Source organism: Oncorhynchus mykiss, chromosome 8 (genome assembly GCF_057628025.1).
Source record: "Oncorhynchus mykiss isolate SJ-2025 chromosome 8, ASM5762802v1, whole genome shotgun sequence".
Lineage (NCBI taxonomy): Eukaryota > Metazoa > Chordata > Actinopteri > Salmoniformes > Salmonidae > Oncorhynchus > Oncorhynchus mykiss.
The window spans coordinates 7,947,501-7,957,500 of record NC_143029.1 but is presented as its reverse complement, the minus strand read 5'-3'; the positions used below and the strand labels follow the sequence as shown (position 1 = coordinate 7,957,500).

The following is a 10,000-nucleotide window of genomic DNA, read 5'->3' as shown; positions in this document are numbered from 1 at the left end:
AAACCAGTTTCAAGTTTCTTAGTCGTACGTACAGGATACACATGGTATATACATACACACACCATGCAAATGTTTACTGGCATAATTTATTGTATTCCACGATTTTCTTTCTTCATAACGCATTTACGTGTACATTATGGTGACCAGACGTCCCCGTTTTTGGTGGCCTGTCCCCGGCTGGAGCTGTCCCCGGAAATGTCCCCGTGTTTAACTGTGCGTTAAAAACAGACCGCAAAGTGAAATATTTTACTTGGCAAGAAAGACCGGGCAGCAGAGCCTACCGGTTGACGTCTCAATCCCGTTGTGCTTGTTTTGTCCAGCAGAGGGAGCTACTCGCTATAGCAGCTTCATTCACTCTTCTTCTCCTACTAACTACTTGCTCGTGATAGTTTTAGAGAAAACTGCTGTGGAAAACTCAGCCGGAAGCGTCAAGTGAATCTACAACATCACCACAAATGTCTTTTCAAGCCAGGTATCGTTTGAGATACTAGCTAGTTATGTTATAATGTCACAATTTATTAAATAGATAGATGATCTGCTCTATAAAGATTTTAAATAGGTAACGTTAGCTATGTGGACTAAGTTAGCTAGCCTAGCTACTGTTATGGTAGCTAGGTTCAAACACGTTCACATGTAAACATGTAGTGGACGGGCTATTGTGAAAATATTATATTAAATGAATGCACAATAAATAGAGAATATTTTTGTAGATTACAATTTTAATGGTTTGGCATTATAAGTAGTGTGAAAATATATTTAGAAATGTTCATGGATAACATTAGGAGTGGAGAGGAGGAAGACTGGATAGGAAGAAGACACAGAGGAGGAAAGGTAAATATATGATTACAGAGCCTGCCAATTTATTATTACAAACAAAGTTTTTGAGATAAAATACAAAAATGAGGCAAGCAATGGGAATCTGTTAACCAAAGTATTTTATCTAATAGTGTTTATTAATACAGATTGGAGAGGAAGGAGAAGGGAAAATTAAGGGAGTAAAAAGAGTGAAGCAAGGAGAGTGTGGAAAGGTAAAGAGGTGGAAAGGAAGACGAGTGAAAAAAATAGGAGGAGAAAGATTGGGGGAGAAGAAAAAGTTAAGAGAGTAAGAAGAGTGACACAAGGAGAGTGAAGAACAGACAGAGGAAATTTACTTTTTATTAAAATGATTAACATGATGAGAGATTTTCCATTTATACGCTCAGGTCAAGACGACAGAATGGTTCACTGCACCCTTTGTAATTCCTCTCTTTCAATTGGCAGCCGGAGAAGAACGGCAGTGGTAGAACATCAACAGACTAAAAAGCACAAAGCCTCTCTGATTGGCCGTGTTGGTTTGCCCTCTGTCACCACAATCTTCAAGAAGGTAGACACTTCCCAAGAAGAATATGGTTTAGCTGTGCAGAAGGGTGTCTTTGCATACCACACTATGCGACACAATCATAGTTACAGATCTATGGACTGCACAGCACAACTGACACGGAAGCTTTATGAGCCAAAGTGTACATTTGCTAGGACAAAATGTGATGCCATAGTGAGTAACGTGTTAGCAACATGGGCAACTACTTTGGTAACACAGGACCTAGACCAGGTTGAATTTGTGTCCCTGTCCATTGATGTGTCCAGTCATGGACATGTAAAGCTGCTGCCAATAGTAGTCAGAGATTATAAGATATATGATGGCAGCACATCTGTGGAAACAAAACGGCTTGATTTTGTTGAATTGAATGGAGAAACAGCAGAGGAGATTGCAACTGAGGTCCTGGTGGTCATCCCAGAATGTAACATGGAAAACATTCTCTACCGACAACAAATACCAACTTAGGAAGACTGAATAGGCTGGGGAGGGTCAATGTCCATACCAACGTTAAAAATGCTCTGCAGCGGGAGGTGATTGGCTGAGGTTGTCCTGCCCACATCATTCATAACACGGCCAGAACAGCTTTGGATATGATGTTGAGTACCTGCTCACAAAGATATTTGGATATGTTCATATTTTCACCGTCAGAGTAGAAAGACTGAAGGGCTTTTGTGAGTTTGTTGGCCAGGAGTACCATAACATTTTAGGACACCGCCATGTTCGCTGGCTGTCCCTGCTCTAGAAAGAGTGCTGAAACTGTGTCATTGAAATCCTTTTTTATTTCTGAAGACAAATGTCCTGTTGTCCTGCGGACAATGTTCGAAGATCCACTGACTGAACTTTGGCTGGCATTTGTCCATGGAAACCTGACCGTATTCAGTGACACGATCAAGGTGCTTGGAGGCCAGGACCACTGTGCTGTGGAGTCCACTGCTATTCTGAGAAACGTTGAGGCAAAATTGGCTGCAAGACGTGATGACAACTTCATTCCAGTTTTGGTCAGAGGACTTCTGAGAGAGCTAGAGGACAATGGAGCCATGTCTAAAGAGAGCTTTCTCAAAACATCCCAATCATTCTTCACTACGGCTGTGAACTACTTGCAGGCATTGGGGAAAGCACACAGATAATCTAAAATATTTACATTGTCTCCTTTTAAAAAGGCAACCTCAGCATGAAGAGATCTAGAAGGCAGCAGTCACACTGCAGGAAAAATGACCCAATGTGACCATCAATGAGGATGTATTGTTTTACGAGGTTACTGGCCTGCAAGAGTTCCTAAAGGGGGGGATTGCTTGAAGAATGGAAAACATCTGAGACACTGCTTAGTCAGAGATAAAGCATGGTGGTTACCCACTTCAAAGAGAACGACATCCTACACACTAGCCTGGCTAGATTAGCGTCTGTTGTCATGTGCTTACCTGGAAGTAATGCACCAGTCGAGAGAGTGTTCTCCCAAATGAATGATCTATGGACAGCAGCAAGAAATAGGTTCACTGTTCCTACCATCAAGGCCGTGCTTATTGTGAAGACAAACTTCATCCTCCCCTGCCAGGAGTTCATGGAGAAGCTGGCCAAAGACAGAGCAATCCTGAAGATAATACCTTCTTCTGAGAAATATACAGATTAGAATGGTATAAGTATATTATGTAGTTAACAATCTCATCAGCATCTTATTTATTATGTTAAGTATTTCATGTATACTATTGTCTGTTGTTTCAGTTTTGCTCATGTTCTCTTCTGTTCTTAGTCTACCAGGACCACTGATTGGCTGTTCAGATCAGTTCTACCCAGACTACCAGGACCACTGATTGGCTGTTCAGATCAGTTCTACCCAGACTACCAGGACCACTGAATGGCTGTTCAGATCAGTTCTACCCAGACTACCAGGACCACTGAATGGCTGTTCAGATCAGTTCTACCCAGACTACCAGGACCACTGAATGGCTGTTCAGATCAGTTCTACCCAGACTACCAGGACCACTGAATGGCTGTTCAGATCAGTTCTACCCAGACTACCAGGACCACTGAATGGCTGTTCAGATCAGTTCTACCCAGACTACCAGGACCACTGAATGGCTGTTCAGATCAGTTCTACCCAGACTACCAGGACCACTGAATGGCTGTTCAGATCAGTTCTACCCAGACTACCAGGACCACTGAATGGCTGTTCAGATCAGTTCTACCCAGACTACCAGGACCACTGAATGGCTGTTCAGATCAGTTCTACCCAGACTACCAGGACCACTGATTGGCTGTTCAGATCAGTTCTACCCAGACTAGCAGGACCACTGAATGGCTGTTCAGATCAGTTCTGCCCAGACTACCAGGACCACTGAATGGCTGTTCAGATCAGTTCTACCCAGACTACCAGGACCACTGAATGGCTGTTCAGATCAGTTCTACCCAGACTACCAGGACCACTGAATGGCTGTTCAGATCAGTTCTACCCAGACTACCAGGACCACTGAATGGCTGTTCAGATCAGTTCTACCCAGACTAGCAGGACCACTGATTGGCTGTTCAGATCAGTTCTACCCAGACTACCAGGACCACTGAATGGCTGTTCAGATCAGTTCTACCCAGACTAGCAGGACCACTGAATGTCTGTTCAGATCAGTTCTACCCAGACTACCAGGACCACTGAATGGCTGTTCAGATCAGTTCTACCCAGACTATCAGGACCACTGAATGGCTGTTCAGATCAGTTCTACCCAGACTACCAGGACCACTGAATGGCTGTTCAGATCAGTTCTACCCAGACTATCAGGACCACTGAATGGCTGTTCAGATCAGTTCTACCCAGACTACCAGGACCACTGAATGGCTGTTCAGATCAGACAGTTCTGTCTTGTCTATAGTGTTTCTGTAGTATAGTTGTTTTCTCTATCACAGTGTGCCTGTTAGACTAAATACATGAAACCGGAATTGTTCCCCTTTTTTGTATTTCATAGATAATAACATTGGATATTTTAATGAATTATTGACCTCCGAACTGGAAATATCCCCGGTGTTCATTGCAGAAATCTGGTCACCTTAGTGTACATTAGACTACACGAATTCCAATTTGTTTTGGCTAACGTTTACTAGGCTACCTAGGTTACTAACGTTAGCTAGGCTAGGGGTTAAGGGTAAAGGTTAGAGGTTGTTTTCTCGGGAGAAATCAATAACTGGATATCACAGCACCGGGTAAATAGGCTACAACGTATTTGTAGCACCTACTGTCTTTATTTGTGATTTAAAATTCACTGTATACAAAATCGTGTACTGAACACGGAATTTCCAATAAGCAATGTGTCTGTGAGCAATGTGTCAATAATCTGTGATACTTGGGTGGTTTAAATTGTGGAGCTGGTTAACTAAACTCTTTACCAGGAACACTTAAATAGTAAACATTGGGACTGGCCCTGCAACCCTGTCTTCCATACAACCTTATCATATATTTTACCATTGCATAGAGGCAAAGATCATTTCAATCCAGGTATAATTAATGTATTTATTGTCAACTAATCATCTGCTTATTGCCTTCTTCCTCTGTGGAAGTAGGTCTATGTACAGTATATATATATATATATATATATATATATATGTATGTATTACTATATAAACACAGTATATAAGCAACACACGTTTGCTACATTACACCGATATAGTTCCTCACTTGAGGCTGAATCACTGACAATATGCTGCTGTGTGTACCTGGTTGTGTCTCTCCTCACAGCATGCTACATAAAGCTATTATTTAGTCCTCTGAACCACCTCCTTTCTCGGTCTGTCTCTCCTAAATAGGCACAGTTAGGCTTCATGACAAGTGTCTATATGCACCAGTTCCTGTGTGCAGCTCCTGAGTGCCCCTTCCTGCCTGTTTATCGGTCTCTCCTCACAGTGTGTTGTTGGAGATGAGACACCTGAACACCGAACCACAGAGTGAACAGAGGAGAGCAGACCTTCGCCCCTGTCTGAGGTCCTGAGTGCTCTGGAGAAGGTTTTCATCAAGGAGCTCTCTGTACTTTGCTCCGTTCATCTTTCCCTCGATCCTGACTAGTCTCCCAGTCCCTGCTGCTGAACAATGTGCCCATAGCAGGATACTGCCACCACCATGCTTCACTGTAGGGATGGTGCCAGGTTTCCTCCAGGCGTGACGCTTGACATTTAGGCCAAAGAGTTCAATCTTGGTTTCATCAGACCAGAGAATCTTGTTTCTCCGCTATGAGCCTTATACTGAGGAGTGGCTTCCGTCTGGCCACTCTACCATAAATGCCTGATTGGTAGAGTGCTGCAGAGATGGTTGTCCTTCTGGAAGGTTATCCCATCTCCACAGAGGAACTCTGGAGATCTGTCAAAGTGACCATCGAGTTCATGGTCACCTCCCTGAGCGAGGCCCTTCTCCCCCGATTGCTCAGTTTGGCCGTGCGGCTAGCACTAGGGAGAGCCTTGATGGTTCCAAACTTCTTACATTTAAGAATGATGGAGGCCACTGTGTTCTTAGGGACCTTCAATGCTGCAGACATTCACCAGATCTGTGCCTCGACACAATCCTGTCTTAGAGCTCTATGGACAATTCCTTTGACCTCATGACTTGGTTTTTGCTCTGACATGCAGTGTCAACTGTGGGACCTTATATAGACAGGTGTGTGCCTTTCCAAATCATGTCCAATCAATTGAATTCACCACAGGTGAACTCCAATAAAGTTGTAGAAACATCTCAAGGATGATCAATGGAAACAGGATGCACCTGAGCTCAATTTTGAGTTTCGTAGCAAAGGGTCTGAATACCTATGTAAATATGTATATTTAAAAATATATATATATATATATATATATATATTATACATTTGCAAAAAATTCAAAAAACCGGTTTTCGCTATGTCATTATCAGGTATTGTTACGGCGCGTGAATGAGGACCCAAAAGCGAATTAACTTAAACAGAGCTTCTTTAATTACCAAACATAGGTAGGCTCAGATGGACCGGCAGATTCCGACAGGACAGGACAAGGTTACAGCAAACATGACGACAGTCTGGTTCAGGCATGAAACACAACAAACAAGAATCCGACAAAGACAGGAGCAGAAACAGAGAGAGATATAGGGACCTAATCAGAGGGAAAAAGGGAACAGGTGGGAAAAGGGGTGACGAGGTAGTTAGGAGGAGACAAGGCACAGCTGGGGGAAAGAGGGGGAGAAAAGGTAACCTAACAACGACCAGCAGAGGGAGACAGGGTGAAGGGAAAGGACAGAAACAAGACACAACATGACAGTACATGACAGTACCCCCCCACTCACCGAGCGCCTCCTGGCGCACTCGAGGAGGAAACCTGGCGGCAACGGAGGAAATCCTCGATCAGCGCACGGTCCAGCACGTCCCGAGAGGGAACCCAACTCCTCTCCTCAGGACCGTACCCCTCCCAATCTACGAGGTACTGGTGACCACGGCCCCGAGGACGCATGTCCAAAATCCTACGGACCCTGTAGATGGGTGCGCCCTCGACAAGGATGGGGGGGGGGGGGGGAAGACGAGCGGGGGCGCGAAGAACGGGCTGATACAGGAGACATGGAAGACCGGGTGGACGCGACGAAGGTATCGCGGAAGAAGAAGTCGAACTGCGACAGGATTAATGACCCGAGAAATACGGAACGGACCAATGAACCGCGGGGTCAACTTGCGAGAAGCCGTCTTAAGGGGAAGGTTCTGAGTGGAGAGCCAAACTCTCTGACCGCGACAATATCTAGGACTCTTAGTTCTACGCTTATTAGCAGCCCTCACAGTCTGCGTCCTATAACGGCAAAGTGCAGACCTGACCCTCTTCCAGGTGCGCTCGCAACGTTGGACAAAAGCCTGAGCGGAGGGGACGCTGGACTCGGCGAACTGAGATGAGAACAGCGGAGGCTGGTACCCGAGGCTACTCTGAAAAGGAGATAGCCCGGTCGCAGACGAAGGAAGCGAGTTGTGGGCGTATTCTGCCCAGGGGAGCTGTTCTGACCAAGACGCAGGGTTGCGAAAAGAAAGACTGCGTAAGATGCGACCAATAGTCTGATTGGCCCGTTCTGCTTGACCGTTAGACTGGGGGTGAAAGCCGGAAGAGAGACTGACGGAAGCCCCAATCAAACGGCAAAACTCCCTCCAAAATTGAGACGTGAATTGCGGACCTCTGTCCGAAACGACGTCTGACGGAAGGCAATGAATTCTGAAAACATTCTCGATGATGATTTGTGCCGTCTCTTTAGCAGAAGGAAGCTTAGCAAGGGGAATGAAATGAGCCGCCTTAGAGAACCTGTCGACAACCGTAAGAATAACAGTCTTCCCCGCTGACGAAGGCAGTCCGGTGACAAAATCTAAGGCGATGTGAGACCACGGTCGAGAGGGAATAGGAAGCGGCCTGAGACGGCCGGCAGGAGGAGAGTTACCGGACTTAGTCTGCGCGCAGACCGAACAAGCAGCCACGAAACGACGCGTGTCATGCTCCCGGGTGGGCCACCAAAAACGCTGGCGAATGGAAGCAAGCGTACCCCGAACGCCAGGGTGGCCGGCTAACTTGGCAGAGTGAGCCCACTGAAGAACGGCCAGACGAGTAGGAACGGGAACGAAAAGAAGGTTCCTAGGACAAGCGCGCGGCGACGGAGTGTGAGTGAGCGCTTGCTTTACCTGCCTCTCAATTCCCCAGACAGTCAACCCGACAACACGCCCCTCAGGGAGAATCCCCTCGGGGTCAGTGGAGGCTACTGAAGAACTGAAGAGACGAGACAAAGCATCAGGCTTGGTGTTCTTAGAGCCCGGACGATAAGAAATCACGAACTCGAAACGAGCGAAAAACAGCGCCCAACGCGCCTGACGCGCATTAAGTCGTTTGGCAGAACGGATGTACTCAAGGTTCCTATGGTCAGTCCAAACGACAAAAGGAACGGTCGCCCCCTCCAACCACTGTCGCCATTCGCCTAGGGCTAACCGGATGGCGAGCAGTTTGCGGTTTCCCACATCATAGTTACGTTCCGACGGCGACAGGCGATGAGAAAAATACGCGCATGGGTGGACCTTGTCGTCAGAGAGGGAGCGCTGAGAAAGAATGGCTCCCACGCCCACCTCTGACGCGTCAACCTCGACAACGAACTGTCTAGAGACGTCAGGTGTAACAAGGATAGGAGCGGATGTAAAACGATTCTTGAGGAGATAAAAAGCTCCCTGGGCGGAAACGGACCACTTAAAGCACGTCTTGACAGAAGTAAGGGCTGTGAGAGGAGCTGCCACCTGACCGAAATTACGGATGAAACGACGATAGAAGTTCGAAGCCGAGAAAGCGCTGCAGCTCGACGCGTGACTTAGGGACGGGCCAATCAATGACAGCTTGGACCTTAGCGGGATCCATCTTAATGCCTTCAGCGGAAATAACAGAACCGAGAAATGTGACGGAGGAGGCATGAAAAGTGCACTTCTCAGCCTTCACAAAAAGACAATTCTCTAAAAGGCGCTGAAGGACACGTCGAACGTGCTGAACATGAATCTGGAGTGACGGTGAAAAAATCAGGATATCGTCAAGGTAAACGAAAACAAAGATGTTCAGCATGTCTCTCAGGACATCATTGACTAATGCCTGAAAGACAGCTGGAGCGTTAGCGAGGCCGAAAGGAAGAACCCGGTATTCAAAGTGCCCTAACGGAGTGTTAAACGCCGTCTTCCACTCGTCCCCCTCCCTGATGCGCACGAGATGGTAAGCGTTACGAAGGTCCAACTTAGTGAAAAACCTGGCTCCCTGCAGGATCTCGAAGGCTGAAGACATAAGAGGAAGCGGATAACGATTCTTCACTGTTATGTCATTCAGCCCTCGATAATCTATGCAGGGGCGCAGAGACCCGTCCTTCTTCTTGACAAAAAAAAACCCCGCTCCGGCGGGAGAGGAGGAGGGGACTATGGTACCGGCGTCAAGAGCTACAGACAAATAATCTTCGAGAGCCTTACGTTCGGGAGCCGACAGAGAGTATAGTCTACCCCGGGGGGGAGTGGTTCCCGGAAGGAGATCAATACTACAATCATACGACCGGTGTGGAGGAAGAGAGGTGGCCCTGGACCGACTGAACACCGTGCGCAGATCGTGATATTCCTCCGGCACCCCTGTCAAATCACCAGGCTCCTCCTGTGAAGAAGAGACAGAGGAAACAGGAGGGATAGCAGACATTAAACATTTCACATGACAAGAGACGTTCCAGGAGAGGATAGAATTACTAGACCAATTAATGGAAGGATTATGACAAACTAGCCAGGGATGGCCCAAAACAACAGGTGTAAAAGGTGAACGAAAAATTAAAAAAGAAATGGTTTCGCTATGATTACCAGAAACAGTGAGGGTTAAAGGTAGCGTCTCACGCTGAATCCTGGGGAGAGGACTACCATCCAGGGCGAACAAGGCCGTGGGCTCCCTTAACTGTCTGAGAGGAATGTCATGTTCCCGAGCCCAGGTCTCGTCCATAAAACAGCCCTCCGCCCCAGAGTCTATTAAGGCACTGCAGGAAGCTGACGAACCGGTCCAGCGTAGATGGACCGACAAGGTAGTGCAGGATCTTGAAGGAGAGACAGGAGTAGTAGCGCTCAACAGTAGCCCTCCGCTTACTGATGAGCTCTGGCTTTTACTGGACATGAAGTGACAAAATGACCA

The 10,000-nt window shown here is 46.7% G+C and overlaps 1 long non-coding RNA gene across 2 annotated transcripts; it reads left to right on the top strand.

Moving 5' to 3' along the window:
* The first annotated feature begins 93 nt into the window (after window positions 1-93).
* LOC149981381 (uncharacterized) lies at window positions 94-6,059 on the top strand. Of its 2 annotated transcripts, none has more exons than XR_016482769.1 (2): window positions 94-831; window positions 3,105-6,059. It is a non-coding gene; the product is annotated as an uncharacterized LOC149981381 (long non-coding RNA). The 2 variants fall into 2 exon arrangements; XR_016482768.1 differs by having other exon boundaries at window positions 94-2,988.
* The last annotated feature ends 3,941 nt before the right edge of the window (window positions 6,060-10,000 follow it).